This window comes from Hyperolius riggenbachi, chromosome 5 (genome assembly GCF_040937935.1).
Source record: "Hyperolius riggenbachi isolate aHypRig1 chromosome 5, aHypRig1.pri, whole genome shotgun sequence".
Classification (NCBI taxonomy): domain Eukaryota; kingdom Metazoa; phylum Chordata; class Amphibia; order Anura; family Hyperoliidae; genus Hyperolius; species Hyperolius riggenbachi.
Window position 1 is genome coordinate 151,039,239 of NC_090650.1, and position 20,620 is coordinate 151,059,858.

Genomic DNA, 20,620 nt, shown 5'->3' on the forward strand with positions numbered 1-20,620 from the left:
ACAGACAGGTACCAGATAGGCACAGTGACACTGCGTGTGCTCACATGTGTATGTGGGTGCACTAAAGTGAACAACAGGTAGCAGGTATATGCAGCGATGGGTATTACATGTGCACCTGTCACACACAGACAGCTACCGGATAGGCACAGTGACACTGCGTGCGCTCACGTAGGTAGGTGGGTGCACTGAAGTGAACACAACAGGTAGTAGGTCTATGCAGTGATGGTATTACATGTGCCCCTGTCACACACAGACAGGCAGAGTGACACTGACTGACAGGGCTGTATATAATGTAAGTGGGCCACACACAAAAAAAAAAATCACAAAAACAAGATAAGCTCTCAAAAGAGCTGTTGAGGGGGGATTTTTAGCAATAAAAATCAGCCAGGAGCAAGCTAACAAGCCTACAAGAGCCTAACTAAGTGTAAGGCTTGGGGGTGTATTCTCCACAGTCAGCATCACAGCATGCAACGCATGAGCTGGCGTGGAGGAGGTACACACACCAGCACAAGGAAACAGGCTATCCCTAGTATAGTGGAGGGGAGGACTGACTCCAATAGGAGATTGTGGCGCACAGAGCCGGTGCAGATCTGACAGCCACAAACAATGCTTTCGTTATAACGTCTCAGCGCAAAGTAGCGCTGAGCGCATAAACCAGAACTGAGGAGATCAGGACAGGTAGACAGAATGAACGCTTGCTAGCTAGCGGCTACTTAGCGACAGCAAGCGTCCAAAACAAGACAGACTGGAATGAGGCAGCCAATGCGATTGCAGCGATGGCGTGCCTCACAAAGACAGGACAGGATAGTCAGGAAATAGCAGGATCAAGATAGATGAACGTAACACAGACAAATATACAATAAGTATGTTTTCCTAGCGTATTACAATTACAGCTATCAATGAAACTATTTGTAACGTCTGACTAACATATGTATATATCGGCAATGAACCGATATATGAGATAAGCAGGAACGCTGACTAGGACTGGAGTAATACAGGGAACAGGACTCAGAAGGATTCGCTATCTCTTCGCAGAGATGAACGCAATCCACAAACGGTAACAGAACAGGATTCAGAAGGATTCGTTATCTCTTCGCAGAGATGAACGCAATCCACAAACAGTAACAGAACAGGATTCAGAAGGATTCGTTATCTCTTTGCAGAGATGAACGCAATCCACAAACGGTAACAGGACAGGATTCAGAAGGATTCGTTATCTCCTCGCAGAGATGAACGCAATCCACGAACAGGACCAGGAGCAGGATACTAGCTCAGCACGGGTGCTCACGATACGCGCAAACTACCAAAACGTGCTGGAAAGCTGACTAACTGCACACAGGATATAAACAGTTCGTGTACGTATACATCAGCGACACTGATGTATCAACGTAACACGAATACAAGGAAAATAATAAACGTGCTGGTATGCATATATATGGGCAATGAACCAATATATGATGCAAAACCAGCAAAGTATCTTTTAGAACAAGAACCACGATCGGGGGCTGAAGCGACAGCAAGACTAGCTTAAACTGAAGCTATGAAAACCCGAGGAGTCCTGCAGGAAGCAGATCTTTATACTGAGGTCATCCAATGGGAGCAGACATGCAGATTCCCACACAGGTGAATGATAATCAGTCACAAGCTGACAGCAGGGAAAGGCAGACAAAGCTATGCAGCTTGCATGGAAAGAGATCAGAACTGCCTGAGCTGCAGCACTACTTCTTCCAGCAACACCTGCTGCAGCAGCGATCATTACACTAAGCTTTCCCTATGAGAGCCTGCAGCAGCTATCCCTTCACTAATTACTGCAGGCACACGAGTGAGTCCACTGCCTGACGCTGCCTGCCTTTTATAAGGGGTGGGGGGGAGGCTCTAGGAGGGAGTGTAGCCTAATTGGCTACAATGTGCTTGCTGACTGTGATGTAGAGGTTGACCCTCATGATGCACTATGGGGGCGAACTGAAGTTTCGGAAAAGTTCACGGTTCACCTCGACTGCGAACCACGGAAGTTCGCCGGGAACCGTTTGCCGGCGAACCATTCGGGACATCTCTAGCACAATATCTTCAACTAAACATTTCCTGTAGTTGCAGACCAGATGTGTACAATGGTCAGGAGTAATTCTTGACCATTCCTCTTTACAGAACTGTTTCATTTCAGCAAAATTCTTGGAGTGTCTGGTGTAAATCGCTTTCTTGAGGTCATGCCACAGCATCTCAATCAGGTTGAGGTCAGGACTCTGACTGGGCCACTCCAGAAGGCATATTTTCTTCTGTTTAAGCCATTCTGTTGTTGATTTACTTCTGTGCTTTGGGTCGTTGTCCTCTTGCAACACCCATCTTCTGCTGAGCTTCAGCTGTTGGACAGATGGCCTTAGATTCTCTTGCAAAATGTCTTGATGAAATTTGGAATTTATTGTTACTTTGATGATAGCAATCAGTCTAGGCCCAAAGCAGCCCCAAACCATGATGCCCCCACCACCTTACTTCACAGTTGGGATGAGGTTTTGATGATGGTGTGCTGTGCCTCTTTTTCTCCACACAAAGTGTTGTGTGTTTCTTCCAAACAACTCCACTTTGGTTTCATCTGTCTACATAATATTTTGCCAGTACTGCTGTTCAATGTCCAGGTGCTCTTTTGCAAACTTTAAATGTGCAGCAATGGTTTTTTGGACAGCAGTGGCTTCCTCTGTGGTATCCTCCCATGAACTCCATTCCTCCAAAATACAGATAATATGGCAGTCGTTCCCCCAAAATAGACGTAATCTGACAGCAGCGGTTCCCCCAAATACACATAATTTGGCAGCGGCTCCCCAAAATATGCGTAATCTGGCAGCGGATCACCGAAAATACATGTAATCTGGCAGCAGTGGTTCCCCCAAAATACACATAATCTGGAAGCAGTGGTTCCCCCATTACACACAATCTGGCAGCGGTTCCCCCAAAATACACATAATCTGGTAGCTGTTTACCAAAATACACTTAATTGGGCAGCAGCAGGTCCCCAAAAATAGTTAATCTGGCAGCAGTTCCCCCAAAATAGCTGCCCCCAGTATAGGTAACCAGGTCAAAAGGTATCCCCAGTGGAAGTAACCAGGTCTATAGGTTTTCCCAGGGCAGGTATCCAGGTCTATAGGTGCCCCCAGTATACAGTTGGTTGCAAAAGTATTCGGCCCCCTTGAAGTTTTCCACATTTTGTCATATTACTGCCACAAACATGAATCAATTTTATTGGAATTCCACATGAAAGACCAACACAAAGTGGTGTACACATGAGAAGTGGAACGAAAATCATACATGATTCCAAACATTTTTTACAAATAAATAACTGCAAAGTGGTGTGTGCATAATTATTCGGCCCCCTTTGATCTGAGTGCAGTCAGTTGCCTATAGACATTGCCTGATGAGTGCTAATGACTAAACAGAGTGCACCTGTGTGTAATCTAATGTCAGTACAAATACAGCTGCTCTGTGAGGGCCTAAGAGAATATTGGGAGCAACAACACCGTGAAGTCCAAAGAACACGCCAGAGAGGTCAGGGATAAGGTTATTGAGAAATGTAAAGCAGGCTTAGGCTACAAAAATTTTTCCAAAGCCTTGAACATCCCACGGAGCATTGTTCAAGCGATCATTCAGAAATAGAAGGAGTATGGTACAACTGTAAACCTACCAAGACAAGGCTGTCCACCTAAACTCACAGGCCAAACAAGGAGAGCGCTGATCAGAAATGCAGTCCTCTTGACTGCATTTCTGATCAGCGCTCTCCTTGTGCTGCATTTCTGATCAGCGCTCTCCTCCCATGGTGACTCTGGACGAGTTGCAGAGATCTACAGCTCAGGTGGGAGACTATTAGTCATACACTGTACAAAGTTGGCCTTTATGGAAGAGTGGCAAGAAGAAAGCCATTATTAACAGAAAAGCATAAGAAGTCCCGTTTGCAGTTTGCCACAAGCCATGTGGGGGACACAGCAACCATGTGGAAGAAGGTGCTCTGGTCAGATGAGACCAAAATGGAACATTTTGGCCAAAATGCAAAACGCTATGTGTGGCGGAAAACTAACACTGCACATCACACTGAACACACCATCCCCACTGTCAAATATGGTGGTGGCAGCATCATGTTCGGGGGGTGCAGGGGCAAACGCAGGATTTTTAAGGGGGGGGTTCCTGAAAGGTCCAGAAGCACGTATGTCCCGAGTGCTTCCGAATACAGGTGGCTCCATACTGCCCATGCACAAAAGTGCGCTGGCGTATTACGGAGCTGCCTATCTTTGGAAGTACTCAAGGACACTAGTGTTTCTGAGGGCTTCTGGTAGCAGCAAATGTGAACGGGGTACAGCGCTGGAACAACTCCCCAAGAGAGGAACAGGAGATAGACTTAGTTTGGACAATTCAGTGGAATATGCTACATAGTTTCACATAGCGCAAGCGATACCCATATGATGCAGGGATATATGCATCTGCGGAAGATGTCGGCGCTACATAAATACTAAATAATAATATTTTGCCTCACCAGGATTGCACTTTTATTTAGCTTTCCTGTAAGACAAGAACACACAGTCAGCCAGCCAGCACTAGGGGAAGAGGGAAACAAAGGTGAATGAGGGAGGGCTGGTGCACACCAAGAGTGCTTCTGAGCGTTTTTCAAATCAACAGTGATTTGAAAAGCGCTTGGCTAATGTTACCCTATGTGGGTGTTCCCACAGCAGCGTTGTGATTTTTTCAAAATCGCAGGTATACTGCATGTAGCATGTTTTTGAGCAATTCATTCAAAAATCGCTCTGAAAATCACTTCACAAAATCACACTCACAAATTGCTAGCGATTGCTATTGTCATTTTGGCGTTGCACTAGCCCAGAGAGAGGAGTGGAGAAATTGAGAATAGCCCCGGAGATGGAGCAGAGAACTTATCTGTATTGAAGTCCCACATCACACAGGCTACTTGCCTGTAATCGGACTCCTGTCCCTGTCAGTCTCTCACACAAGTCAGAAAGAAGCCCTCCTGGAGTCTAGGGACTGTCAAAAACTTTTCAGCTTGTTATCCACACCTTATCCACACATGCAGTCATTATAACAATGGGGAGAGACCAGACAGATGTTTGCCCACAGACCCTGAGTCCAGGCAAGCTCTGCATCATGCTGTGCATATTTACCAGCTTGCCTGCACTCTAATTTCATCATGTCTGACACTTCTGTGCTGTGGAGAGTCCAGGACTCCATAATCAACATTCTCTCACTGCAGGCTGCATCTTCTTGTGAGGGTTGTGAGGGAAGCTCGGCTGCCTCTCTCATTCTATTAGCTGGAGGGAGGCACCAGAAGTAAGAAGGGAGGGAGAATGAGGCTGTTTATATTATGCGGGCTTCCCTCGCTGAATACACGGCTCAGTGCAGGGGGGAGGTTCCAGACACCCGGAATAGCCCCCTGAGTTCGCCAGTGGGGTGCATCTCTTCAGCAGGGACAGGGAAGCTGGTCAGAGTTGATGGGAAGATGGGTGGAGCCAAATACAGGGCAAACTTGAAAGAAAACCTCTTGGAAACTGCAAAAAACTTGAGACTGGGGTGGAGGTTCACCTTCTAGCAGGACAATGACCCTAAACATAAAGCCAGGGCAACAATGGAATGGTTTAAAACAAAACATATCTATGTGTTAGAATGGCCCAGTCAAAGTCCAGATCTAAATCCAATCGAGAAACTGTGGCAAGATCTGAAAACTGCTGTTCACAAACGCTGTCCATCTAACCTGACTGAGCTGGAGCTGTTTTGCAAAGGATAATGGGCAAGGATTTCAGTCTCTAGATGTGCAAAGCTGGTAAAGACATACCCTAAAAGACTGACAGCTGTAATTGCAGCAAAAGGTGGTTCTACAAAGTATTGTCTCAGGGGGCCGAATAATCACACACACCCCACTTTGCAGTTATTTATTTGTAAAAAATGTTTGGAATGATGTATGATTTTCGATCCACTTCTCACGTGTACACCACTTTGTATTGGTCTTTCACGTGGAATTCCAATAAAATTGATGCACGTTTGTGGCAGTAATGTGACAAAATGTGGAAAACTTCAAGGGGGCCGAATACTTTTGCAACCCACTGTATGTAGTCAGCTGTATAGGTCCCCCAGTATAGCCAGGTCTGTAGGTGTCCCCAGTATATGTAGTCAGCTGTATAGGTGCCCCCCGAATAGCCAGATCTGTAGGTGTCCCCAGTATATGTAGTCAGCTGTATAGGTGCCCCCAGTATATGTAGTCAGCTGTATAGGTGCCCCCTATTCTCCTGGACACCGTTTCGAACAAGCCCTATAATCTTTTTTTTTTTCCAATTTAACTATTATGAACTTTAAAGGACAACTGTCAACGTAAGAGTTTTCAGCAAAAGTCCTTTAAGATAGAGGAGGGACCTAGTAATGATAGATAGATGCCATTTTGTATTCTTTATTACCAATATCACCTTGTTCTAACTTGTAACAGTGTCAGCGTCGATGAATAGCACATACCATCTGTCACAGAGGGGAAGCCGTTCTTTGAAGTGCAGTGTTTCCCCCTCACAGCTGAATGACAGCAACCAAAGGTTACAGGAGGGAAGACTGTGATCTGATACACAGCAGTGCTCAAATAGGCAGTAAAGAGCTAATATTTATTCCAATCCAATTAGTTCTTTACTGCCTATCTGAGCACTGCTGTGAACCAGCGTTCTTCTCACACTGCAGCCTCCTGAGCAAACACAATTCACAAGAGGCTGCCTGCTAATGCAGTTTTTTAGTTATTCAAATGTCTGTCCTTCTCCTCACGCAGTCTGTGGACACATAATCCACATGGGCTGCATGTAATCTGCCTGCCCAAAGATCACAATATTCCCTCCTGTCTCAGCAAAGCCTTCCATTGCTGTCAACGACAACCAGCTGTGAGGGGTAAACACTGCAAGAACAGCTTCCCCTCTGTGACAGATGATCCATGCTACTCATTGGTCTCAATTCACTAAGATCATGCTGGAGATAATAAGACAAGAGATAACTTGCCACCACACAGTGAGAGAGTTATCTTATCTCTTCATTCCTTAAGTTACCTCCCCTGTAGATATTTTCACACGCAGTTAATTAACAGCCTGTCTTTAACTTTAGAATTCTGGAGTTATTTTAAAGGGACACTTAAGTCAAACAAAAAAAATGAGTTTTACTCACCTGGGGCTTCCAATAGCCCGCTGCAGCTGTCCGGTGCTCTCGCCATCTCCCTCCGATCCTCCTGGCCCCGCCGGCAGCCACTTCCTGTTTCGGTGACAGGAGCTGACAGGCTGGGGACGCGAGTGATTCTTCGAGTTCCTGGCCACAATAGTGCCATCTATGCTGCTATAGCATATATCATATACCATATAGCAGCATAGAGGGTGCTAATGTGTCTGGGAACGCGAAGAATCACTCGTGTCCCCAGCCTGTCAGCTCCTGTCACCGAAAAAGGAAGTGGCTGCTGGCGGGGCCAGGAGGATAGGAGGGAGACAGCGAGGGCACCGGACAGCTGCAGGGGGCTATTGGAAGCCCTAGGTGAGTAAAACCCATTTTTTTTGTTTGACTTAAGTGTCCCTTTAAGGATTGAAGAGTTAATTTAAAGACAGAAGAGTTAACTTTACGTTTGCCTGAGACAAAATGTTTCCTGAATACGACATGTCTCATCACCATGGTGATCACTCTAGAAACGTTATTAAAGACAGGAGATAAGCTTAGTGAATTGAGCAAACGGAGAACAGAGGCGCCAGCAGGATAAAAGTGGATAAAACCTTTAAAATTTGCTTGGAGGAAGCGGTGGACTTACCTCCATAAAGCAGACACGAAAGACTGTCTGTATAATAGTAATCACATTTATTATATAGTACCCCAAAAGTGCAACACATTTCATTTACACTAGCACACTAGTCTCTACCCCCTACTGTTTTTTGTTATATCCTCTCATAGCGATCTTTATACACTATATGCTGTATGATATACAGTGCCTTGTTATACAAATTGTAACTACAGAATTCACTATTGTGAGTCTGTCATATTGTTCTGTTTGCATGCTGTATTTTGTACCCCCCTTGATTCTCCCTCTCACTCATTCCCTACTACCCACTATTCGTCATCTCACCTACATGGATCCTATGTCAATTAATAGCACTACTCAATACTGATCTCTATATCTATAACATCCCATGGCCCATCATTTACACTAGCACACTAGTCTCTACCCCCTATTGTTTTTTGTTATATCCAACTCCTTATATTATCCTCACATAGCGTTTTTTATACACTATATGCTGTATGATATACAATGTCTTGATATACAAATTGTAACTACAGAATTCACTATAGCAAAATGTACTGTCTCTTGTCCACAGTTTGTCCCCACGTTTATTGCCTGATGAAACGCGTTGCACTTTTGTGGTACTATATAATAAATGTGATTACTATTATACAGACAGTCTTTCGTGTCGGAAACAGTAAATTCGGGCGCCTGAGGCTAGTGGACAAATCGGGCGCCGCCATTCACTCCTATAATAAATATCGTTTAATGGGCGCCCGATAGGAAAAAAGGGCGCCGGAGAGAAATAACGTTTTAAAAGCGGCGCCCGGAGACTTAATGTTTTATTACTGCTTCTCATGATTACACATTATTTAATGATTTATACATTTTTAAATATTATTTTTAAACGAAAAACAGTACAATATTTTTTTTTTTACATTATTTTTAAACGAAAAACAGTACATTTTTTTTTTTTTTTTTTTTTACATTATTTTTAAACGAAAAAACCAACAGGGGGGTCTTAGGTTTAGGCACCAACAGGGGGGTCTTAGGTTTAGGCACCAACAGGGGGGTCTTAGGTTTAGGCACCAACAGGGGGTCTTAGGTTTAGGCACCAAAAGGGGGGTCTTAGGTTTAGGCACCAACAGGAGGGTCTTAGGTTTAGGCACCAACAGGGGGTCTTAGGTTTAGGCACCAACAGGGGGGTCTTAGGTTTAGGCACCAACAGGGGGGTCTTAGGTTTAGGCACTAACAGGGGGGTCTTAGGTTTAGGCACCAACAGGGGGGTCTTAGGTTTAGGCACTAACAGGGGGGTCTAGGGGTTAGGGGTAGGTACAGGGAGGGTTACTTAGGCACCAACAGGGGGGGTCTTAGGTTTAGGCATCAACAGGGGGGTCTAGGGGTTAGGGGTAGGTACAGGGAGGGTTACTTAGTAATTTTTTTTTTAACGTTATTATACGTTTCACTATTTAAACGAAAGATTAACGTTTTTACAATTGCCGATTTAATGCACAATATTTAATGATTTATAACTTTAAAAAACATTAATTTTAAACAAAATACAGTACAATACATTTTTAAACGTTATCCATGCTTATCGTTAAAAACCCGGCGCCCTTTTTTCCCAGCGCCCCTTTTTAACGTACTTTTTCGTGTCTGCTTTATGGAGGTAAGTCCACCTCTTCCGCCAAGCAAATTTTAAAGGTTTTATCCACGTTTACCCTGCTGGCGCCTCTGTTCTCCGTTTGCTGTACCATGTCCACCCCTGGTGGAGGGGTGATCTACCCCTTTTCTGATCTACAGAGAGCGACTTCTTAATCCTGAGTGAGGATAGGTCTAATCTCCTCAACTGCCTATACAGTGGTTGCCTTTGTGGTAACCCACGTTTGTGAGTATATTCTTCTCACTAATTATTTTTACTAATTTTATGCTGAGCATACTACACTATAATGGGCTCTCGGTTTCTCTAACTTTAGTGAATTGAGGCCCTTGATGCTGTCTACAAGTTAGAGCGAGGTGATAGTGGTAATAAAGAGTACAAAGTGTCATCTACCTACCACTACTAAGTCTCTCCTCACTCTTAAAGGGCTTCTGCTGAAAACTCTGACTATCATAGGCTATCATTTATAAAGCATTTCCGCATGCGGAAATGCTGAAAACAGCTCACTTTACCAACCTCTTAACAAAGTCTCCATTCATAAAGGCTCTTCCCGCATGTGAAGCTGACATTTCCGAGCAGAGCGATAAATCACCGCCTTGTGCAGTGATTATCATAAAAAATGTAACAAACTGTCAATTCATAAAGATTACCGCAAGCGGTATGAGGACGGGAATACCGCCCCCTCTGATGTGGCGATAACAATGTTCAGCTAATGGAGACACAGACCTCCCAGGCAGCTGCAGTAGAGCGGAACACGGAGAAATTTATCAACTCCGCAGCTTCTCCTGTTTCCGCAAGCCTACCGCCTGCCTACCGCCAGCCTAGTTAGGGAAATCTCCGCACTCCTATCGCAACTGTATCCTTTTCTAGGAATGCACACACAGAAGTCTAAAATACCGGCAGCGGTGTTTTTCCGCACTGAGTCTCATTACCGACAACAACTTTATGAATGATAGCCAAAGTGTCCTTTAACATTTAACATGGAAACTAAAGTCTGTAGGTTCTGAAATGTAGCTTTTGAGTATTTGCATTTTATTTGAGCTTTGTAAGGTTTGACCTTAAAGCGGAATATAACCCAGCATTTTATCTTTGCTCTAAAACATACAGCATATTATATGCAACCAGCATTTTTTTTACTAGACCAGCATTCGAAGGGTTACACACAGAGCTTGAAAGTTCAGTGCAGTGAAATGTGGACGCATCGTTGTAGATTGTGTTATCTTGTGTTTACTTAAATGTATCAAGTGAGGAATGTGACACATTCTCTGACTGTGGAGAAGCAGCTCGACATGGACAGAGAGTCAATACATAATGAATAAAAACAGTTATTAATAAAATGCAGAGTCAGCTCACAAAGCAAAAAAATGTACTTTTGGGAACCTATAATTTCTAAATGAATAATAATACTTATGCACAAATGCAAATGTGATAACCGTATGGCATATAAAAAGTAGGAAAACATGTTTTTATTGAATATTATGTCAGGGTTTTAAACCGCTTTAAGGTGAATTTACCTGGATGTCTATGCCTAGTAAGATTGACAACCTGGATGTCTATGCCTAGTAAGATTGCCTAGTAAGCCTAGTAAGATTGATAACTTCCAAATATTTTCCACAATATAGAATAATGGACGTCAAATCGTTTGGAATTGGAATTTCACTGCCGACCAGATTCAGAGACATCAACACTATTAATACTCATGCAGGAATATTGTAGTTACTGGGTTGTTACTGGACAGGTAGAATTTTAGAGATAATATGAGAAAGAACCGATTTCATAAGTGGAGGGAGAAGCTGCTTGAGTTTAAGTAGCACACTAGGCTGCATAATCTTAATCACACTGAATTTCAAAATAATCTGTGCAGCATTGATATGTGTTATACATTAAAAAAAAAAACAGGTGTGAAATCCGGATGTAAATTTTTATTCAGTTCAAATGAGTGAATTTTACCTGTTTAGCTGTCTTGCTGATTTAAAGAGGAACTCCAGTGAAAATAATGTAATGTAACAATAATGCTTAATTTTTACAATAATTATGTATAAATGATTTAGTCAGTGTTTACCCCTTGTAAAATCTTTCCTCTTCCTGATTTACATTATGACATTTATCACATGGTGACCTTTTTACTGCTGGAAGGTGATGCCAGTTGAAGATGTTGCTTGTTTTTTTTGCAGTTGTAAACAGCTGTTATTTCCCACAATGCAACAAGGATCCCACCAGTGTCGGACTGTAAGCTGGAAAAGCTGAAGAAAGCCACTTGCTGGCCAAGCAGCAGTAATCAGGTATTGCTGCTCACTATGAGGACTTGCTACAGGTTTCTATTGGGAGCGATAACACAGGGTTACTGCTGCTTGGCCAGCAGGTGGATTACCTCAGTTTTTCCACCTCCCAGTCCAAACACTGGCTCCCACAGTGTGATGTCAGAACCATGGTCCTGACATCACACCGTGGGAGGGATCTCACCTCAATATCAGCCATAAAGAGCCCCCTGATGATTATGTTTGTGAAAAGGAAAAGATACTGATTGGGATGAAGTTCAATTCTTGGTTACGGTTTCTTTTTAAAGTGAACCTCCAGACTAAAAATCTACTCAGCAGCACTGAAAAGGCTTCATGTTTCTTTAACAGTTTCACAGCATCAGAACTTTGTTTTTCTTACCCAAGCCTCATTTTTAGCTACACAGAAGCTAAGCTCTGCCCCATCCTAGAAATCTGCCCGGGCGGGCAGTTTTCCTCTGATGCTGTGGAAAGCATGATGGTATTTCTGATGTTTTTGTTCTTGTTGCCTAGCTGGGAGGGGTGATCAGGACACATGAGAGTTGGAACTGTGTCTCATGCTCCCTGTCACCTCCTTTCAACCAAAAAGATGGCTGTCCCCATGAAATCACAAACATTTGCCTGTTCTTTTAAAACAGGGTGGGTAAGAGATTATATTACCTATCTATTTTAATTAACATAACTAATGTAACTTAACCACTTGAGGACCTAGGGCTTTCTACCCCTTAAGGACTGACCACTTTTTTTCCATTCAGACCACTGCAGCTTTCACGGTTTATTGCTCGCTCATACAACCTACCACCTAAAGGAATTTTGGCTCCTTTTCTTGTCACTAATACAGCTTTCTTTTGGTGCTATTTGATTGCTCCTGCAATTTTTACTTTTTATTATATTCATCAAAAAAGACATGAATTTTAGCAAAAAAATGATTTTTTTTACTTTCTGTGCTGACATTTTTCAAATAAAGTAAAATTTCTGTATACATGCAGCGCGAAAAATGTGGACAAACATGTTTTGGATAAAAAAAACCCCATTCAGTGTATATTTATTGGTTTGGGTAAAAGTTATAGCGTTTACAAACTATGGTGCAAAAAGTGAATTTTCCCATTTTCAAGCATCTATGACTTTTCTGACCCCCTGTCATGTTTCATGAGGGGCTAGAATTCCAGGATAGTATAAATACCCCCCAAATGACCCCATTTTGGAAAGAAGACATCCCAAAGTATTCACTGAGAGGCATAGTGAGTTCATAGAAGATATTATTTTTTGTCACAAGTAAGCGGAAAATGTTACTTTGTGACAAAAAAAAAAAGTTTCCATTTCTTCTAACTTGCGACAAAAAAAAATGAAATCTGCCACGGACTCACCATGCCCCTCTCTGAATACCTTGAAGGGTCTACTTTCCAAAATGGGGTCATTTGTGGGGTGTGTTTACTGTCCTGACATTTTGGGGGGTGCTAAATTGTAAGCACCCCTGTAAAGCCTAAAGGTGCTCATTGGACTTTGGACCCCTTAGCGCAGTTAGGCTGCAAAAAAGTGCCACACATGTGGTATTGCCGTACTCAGGAGAAGTAGTATAATGTGTTTTGGGGTGTATTTTTACACATACCCATGCTGGGTGGGAGAAATATCTCTGTAAATGACAATTTGTTAATTTTTTTTACACACAATTGTCCATTTACAGAGATCTTTCTCCCACTCAGCATGGGTATGTGTAAAAATACACCCCAAAACACATTATACTACTTCTCCTGAGTATGGCGATACCACATGTGTGGCACTTTTTTGCACCCTAACTGCGCTAAAGGGCCCAAAGTCTAATGAGTACCTTTAGGATTTCACAGGTCATTTTGAGAAATTTCGTTTCAAGACTACTCCTCACGGTTTAGGGCCCCTAAAATGCCAGGGCAGTATAGGAACCCCACAAATGACCCCATTTTAGAAAGAAGACACCCCAAGGTATTCCGTTAGAAGTATGGTGAGTTCATAGAAGATTTTATTTTTTGTCACAAGTTAGCGGAAAATGACACTTTGTGAAAAAAAACTATTAAAATCAATTTCCGCTAACTTGTGACAAAAAATAAAATCTTCTATGAACTCGCTATACTCCTAACGGAATACCTTGGGGTGTCTTCTTTCTAAAATGGGGTCATTTGTGGGGTTCCTATACTGCCCTGGAATTTTAGGGGCCCTAAACCGTGAGGAGTAGTCTTGAAACGAAATTTCTCAAAATGACCTGTGAAATCCTAAAGGTACTCATTGGACTTTGGGCCCTTTAGCGCAGTTAGGGTGCAAAAAAGTGCCACACATGTGGTATCGCCGTACTCGGGAGAAGTAGTACAATGTGTTTTGGGGTGTATTTTTACACATACCCATGCTGGGTGGGAGAAATAACTCTGTAAATGGACAATTGTGTGTAAAACAATCAAAAGATTGTCATTTACAGAGGTATTTCTCCCACCCAGCATGGGTATGTGTAAAAATACACCCCAAAACACATTGTACTACTTCTCCCGAGTACTGCAATACCACATGTGTGGCACTTTTTTGCACCCTAACTGCGCTAAAAGGCCCAAAGTTCAATGAGTACCTTTAGGATTTCACAGGTCATTTTTGTTTCAAGACTACTCCTCACAGTTTAGGGCCCCTAAAATGCCAGGGCAGTATAGGAACCCCACTAATGACCCCATTTTAGAAAGAAGACACCCCAAGGTATTCCGTTAGGAGTATGGTGAGTTCATAGAAGTTTTTATTTTCTTGTCACAAGTTAGCGGAAATTGATTTTAATTGTTTTTTTCACAAAGTGTCATTTTCCGCTAACTTGTGACAAAAAATAAAATCTTCTATGAACTCACCATACTCCTAACGGAATACCTTTGGGTGTCTTCTTTCTAGAATGGGGTCATTTGTGGGGTTCCTAGGGGCCCTAAACCGTGAGGAGTAGTCTTGAAACCAAATGTCGCAAAATGACCTGTGAAATCCTAAAGGTACTCATTGGACTTTGGGCCCCTTAGCGTACTTAGGGTGTAAAAAAGTGCCACACATGTGGTACCGCCGTACTCAGGAGAAGTAGTATAATGTGTTTTGGGGTGTATTTTTACACATACCCATGCTAAGTGGGAGAAGTATCTCTGTAAATGACAATTGTTTGATTTTTTTTACACACAATTGTCCATTTACATAGAAATTTCTCCCACCCAGCATGGGTATGTGTAAAAATACACCCCAAAACACATTATACTACTTTTCCTGAGTACGGCGGTACCACATGTGTGACACTTTTTTGCAGCCTAGGTGCGCTAAGGGGCCCAACGTCCTATTCACAGGTCATTTTGAGGCATTTGTTTTCTAGACTACTCCTCGCGGTTTAGGGCCCCTAAAATGCCAGGGCAGTATAGGAACCCCACAAGTGACCCCATTTTAGTAAGAAGACACCCCAAGGTATTCCGTTAGGTGTATGGCGAGTTCATAGAAGATTTTATTTTTTGTCACAAGTTAGTGAAAAATGACACTTTGTGAAAAAAAACCAATAAAAATCAATTTCCGCTAACTTTTGACAAAAAAAATCTTCTATGAACTCGTCATACACCTAACAGAATACCTTGGGGTGTCTTTTTTTCTAAAATGGGGTCACTTGTGGGGTTCCTATACCGCCCTGGCATTTTACGGGCCCAAAACCGTGAGTAGTCTGGAAACCAAATGTCTCAAAATGACTGTTCAGGGGTATAAGCATCTGCAAACTTTGATGACAGGTGGTCTATGAGGGGGCGAATTTTGTGGAACCGGTCATAAGCAGGGTGGCCTTTTAGATGACAGGTTGTATTGGGCCTGATCTGATGGATAGGAGTGCTAGGGGGGTGACAGGAGGTGATTGATGGGTGTCTCAGGGGGTGGTTAGAGGGGAAAATAGATGCAATCAATGCACTGGGGAGGTGATCGGAAGGGGGTCTGAGGGGGATCTGAGGGTTTGGCCGAGTGATCAGGAGCCCACACGGGGCAAATTAGGGCCTGATCTGATGGGTAGGTGTGCTAGGGGGTGACAGGAGGTGATTGATGGGTGTCTCAAGGTGTGATTAGAGGGGGGAATAGATGCAAGCAATGCACTGGCGAGGTGATCAGGGCTGGGGTCTGAGGGCATTCTGAGGGTGTGGGCGGGTGATTGAGTGCCCTAGGGGCAGATAGGGGTCTAATCTGATAGGTAGCAGTGACAGGGGGTGATTGATGGGTAATTAGTGGGTGTTTAGGGTAGAGAACAGATGTAAACACTGCACTTGGGAGGTGATCGGACGTCGGATCTGCGGGCGATCTATTGGTGTGGGTGGGTGATCAGATTGCCCGCAAGGGGCAGGTTAGGGGCTGATTGATGGGTGGCAGTGACAGCGGGTGATTGATGGGTGGCAGTGACAGGGGGTGATTGATGGGTGGCAGTGACAGGGGGTGATTGATGGGTGATTGATAGGTGATTGACAGGTGATTGACAGGTAATCAGTGGGTTATTACAGGGGAGAACAGATGTAAATATTGCACTGGCGAATTGATAAGGGGGGGTCTGAGGGCAATCTGAGTGTGTAGGCGGGTGATTGGGTGCCCGCAAGGGGCAGATTAGGGTCTGATCTGATGGGTAACAGTGACAGGTGGTGATAGGGGGTGATTGATGGGTGATTGATGGGTAATTAGTGGGTATTTAGAGGAGAGAATAGATGTAAACACTGCGCTTGGGTGGTGATCTGATGTCGGATCTGCGGGCGATCTATTGGTGTGGGTGGGTGATCAGTTTGCCCGCAAGGGGCAGGTTAGGGGCTGATTGATGGGTGGCAGTGACAGGGGGTGATTGATGGGTGGCAGTGACAGGGGGTGATTGATGGGTGATTGACAGGTGATTGACAGGTGATCAGTGGGTTATTACAGGGAAGGACAGATGTAAATAATGCCCTGGCGAATTGATAAGGGGGGGTCTGAGGGCAATCTGAGCGTGTAGGCGGGTGATTGGGTGCCCGCAAGGGGCAGATTAGGGTCTGATCTGATGGGTAACAGTGACAGGTGGTGATAGGGGGTGATTTATGGGTAATTAGTGGGTGTTTAGAGGAGAGAATAGATGTAAACGCTGCGCTTGGGTGGTGATCTGATGTCGGATCTGCGGGCGATCTATTGGTGTGGGTGGGTGATCAGATTGCCCGCAAGGGGCAGGTTAGGGGCTGATTGATGGGTGGCAGTGACAGCGGGTGATTGATGGGTGGCAGTGACAGGGGGTGATTGATGGGTGGCAGTGACAGGGGGTGATTGATGGGTGATTGATAGGTGATTGACAGGTGATTGACAGGTAATCAGTGGGTTATTACAGGGGAGAACAGATGTAAATATTGCACTGGCGAATTGATAAGGGGGGGTCTGAGGGCAATCTGAGTGTGTAGGCGGGTGATTGGGCGCCCGCAAGGGGCAGATTAGGGTCTGATCTGATGGGTAACAGTGACAGGTGGTGATAGGGGGTGATTGATGGGTGATTGATGGGTAATTAGTGGGTATTTAGAGGAGAGAATAGATGTAAACACTGCGCTTGGGTGGTGATCTGATGTCGGATCTGCGGGCGATCTATTGGTGTGGGTGGGTGATCAGTTTGCCCGCAAGGGGCAGGTTAGGGGCTGATTGATGGGTGGCAGTGACAGGGGGTGATTGATGGGTGGCAGTGACAGGGGGTGATTGATGGGTGATTGACAGGTGATTGACAGGTGATCAGTGGGTTATTACAGGGAAGGACAGATGTAAATAATGCCCTGGCGAATTGATAAGGGGGGGTCTGAGGGCAATCTGAGCGTGTAGGCGGGTGATTGGGTGCCCGCAAGGGGCAGATTAGGGTCTGATCTGATGGGTAACAGTGACAGGTGGTGATAGGGGGTGATTTATGGGTAATTAGTGGGTGTTTAGAGGAGAGAATAGATGTAAACGCTGCGCTTGGGTGGTGATCTGATGTCGGATCTGCGGGCGATCTATTGGTGTGGGTGGGTGATCAGATTGCCCGCAAGGGGCAGGTTAGGGGCTGATTGTTGGGTGGCAGTGACAGAGGGTGACAGGGGGTGATTGAAGGGTGATAGGTGATTGGCAGGTGATTGACAGGTGATCAGTGGGTTATTACAGGGAAGGACAGATGTAATTAATGCACTGGCGAATTGATAAGGGGGGTCGGGTCTGAGGGCAATCTGAGCGTGTGGGCGGGTGATTGGGTGCCCGCAAGGGGCAGATTAGGGTCTGATCTGATAGGTAACAGTGACAGGTGGTGATAGGGGGTGATTGATGGGTGATTGATGGGTAATTAGTGGGTGTTTAGAGAAGATAACAGATGTAAACAATACATTTGGGAGGTAATCTGACGGCGGGTTTGCGGGCGATCTAATGGTGTGGGTGGGTGATCAGATTGCCCGCAAGGGGCAGGTTAGGGGCTGATTGATGGGTGGCAGTGACAGGGGGTGACAGGGGGTGATTGATGGGTGATAGGTGATTGGCAGGTGATTGACAGGTGATCAGTGGGTTATTACAGGGAAGAACAGATGTAATGAATGCACTGGTGAATTGATAAGGGGGGGTCAGAGGGCAATCTGAGCGTGTGGGCGGGTGATTGGGTGCCCGCAAGGGGCCGATTAGGGTCTTATCTGATAGGGAAAAGTGACAGGTGGTGATAGGGGGTGATTGATGGGTGATTGATGGGTAATTAGTGGGTGTTTAGAGGAGAGAATAGATGTAAACAATGGATTTGGGAGGTGATGTGATGTCGGATCTGCGGGCGATCTATTGGTGTGTGTGTGGGGGGGGGTGATCAGATTGCACATGGGGGGGAGTCTGGGGGGGGGGGGGGGTCTGGGGAGAATCTGAGGGGTGGGGGGGTGATCAGGAGGGGGCAGAGGTGGAGATAAAACAAAAAATAGCGTTGACAGATAGTGACAGGGAGTGATTGATGGGTGATTAGGGGGGTGATTGGGTACAAACAGGGGTCTGGGGGGTGGGCAGGGGGGGGGGGTCTGATGGGTGCTGTGGGCGATCTGGGGCAGGGGGGGGGAAATCAGTGTGCTTGGGGCAGACTAGGGTGGCTGCAGCCTGCCCTGGTGGTCCCTCGGACACTGGGACCACCAGGGCAGGAGGCAGCCTGTATAATACACTTTGTAAACATTACAAAGTGTATTATACACTTTGTATGCGGCGATCGTCGGGTTAACATCCCGCCGGCGCTTCCGTATGGCCGGCGGGATGTTGCGGCGGGTGAGCGGCGCCAGGCGGAGGCGGAGGATCGCGTCACGGATGACGTGATCGCTCCGCCCATGCCCCTACAAGGACCGCCGCCATTTGTCTATACGGCGGTCCTTGCGGGGTGCACTTCCCGGCCGCCAATTGTATATACGGCGGTCGGGAAGTGGTTAACTACTAGGCGACTACGCCACGCCGATGGGCGTTACTGCGGTGGCAGCCCCAGGACCTCCTAACGCCAATCGGCGTAAAGTCCTGAGGCGGGGATTTGCAGGAGATCGCGTGCACCAATGTGCGTTCATCTCCGATTGGATGACGGAGCTCCGCTCCGTCATCAGTCTCCCAACGGCGACCACTATTTACATAGTACTGCGCTGTAATCTACGGCAGTGCTGTACAGGGGACAGCCGTGTCACACCGCTGTCCCTGAGACATGCAAGAGCGATCCGCTGTCATAGGCTGAAGCCTATGACATCCAATCGCTGTCATTGGCTAGCGGGGGAGGGAACATTAAAAAAATAAATAAGAAAATATGTTTATTTATGTAAAAAAATAGAATTAATATTTATAAAAAAAACAACATCCTGGGAGCGACAAGAGCCCACCAACAGAAAGGTCTGTTGGCGGGCAGAAAAGGGGGGGGGGGAATCACTTGTGTGCTGAGTTATAAGGCCCTGTAGTGAGGCCTTAAAGCTGCAGTAGCCTGTTTTGTAAAAAATGGCCTGGTAACATGTTAATTACATCACCATTTAGGCATATTTCTTCCCAAGTTAGATAAACCCAGTTTGTCCAACCATTCTTGGTATGTTAGACCTTCCATCCCTCTGATTACTTTAGTTGTCCGTGTTTGTACCTGTTCTAGCAGAGAACTTGCTGAAGAACTCAACAAGTTCTACTGCAGATTTGAAATCAACCCCACCCCTCCTGGTGCCAGGAAACTACCCAGGCAACCATGCCACGGGTCACTCCATCCACCCAGCCTGCCCAGTTCTCATCTACTCCAGTGAGGGTCTCCGAGGCTGACATCCTGAAGCTCCTCCGGAAGACCAATCCAAGGAACGGTGTGTCATCATCCTGCCTGAAAAGCTGCGCTAGCCAGCTAGCCCCTGTCCTCACTTCCATATTTAACAGATCACTAGCAGAAGGCAAGGTCCCCGCCTGTCTCAAGAAATCCATGATCATTCCTGTCCCCAAAAAGCCAGGGCTGTCCGATCTAAAAAACTACAGACCTGTTGCCCTAAATCCCACCATTATGAAAACCTTTGAGAGACTGGTCCTCATCTACCTGAAGGGCTCCACCGATGCCCGCCTGGACCCACTCCAATTTGATGCCATAAACACCAGCCTGGCTTACATCATGGAACACCTGGACAGACCTGACACCTATGCAAGGATCCTCTTCCTAGATGTCAGTTCTGCGTTAAATACCATCTGCACGGGCATCCTACACGACAACCTCACTCAACTTGGTCTCAACCCCAATTAAAGACTTCCTCACCAATAGGACACAACTAGTTAAACTCGTAAAATGCTCCTCTCAGGAAAGAACCACCAACACGGGGGCCCCGAAAGGTTGCGTACTGTCCCCGTTCCTGTTTTCCTTATACACGAACGACTGTTCCGCATACACCGACTCTGTCAAGGTTGTTAAATTTGCAGACGACACCACCATCCTCGGCCTTA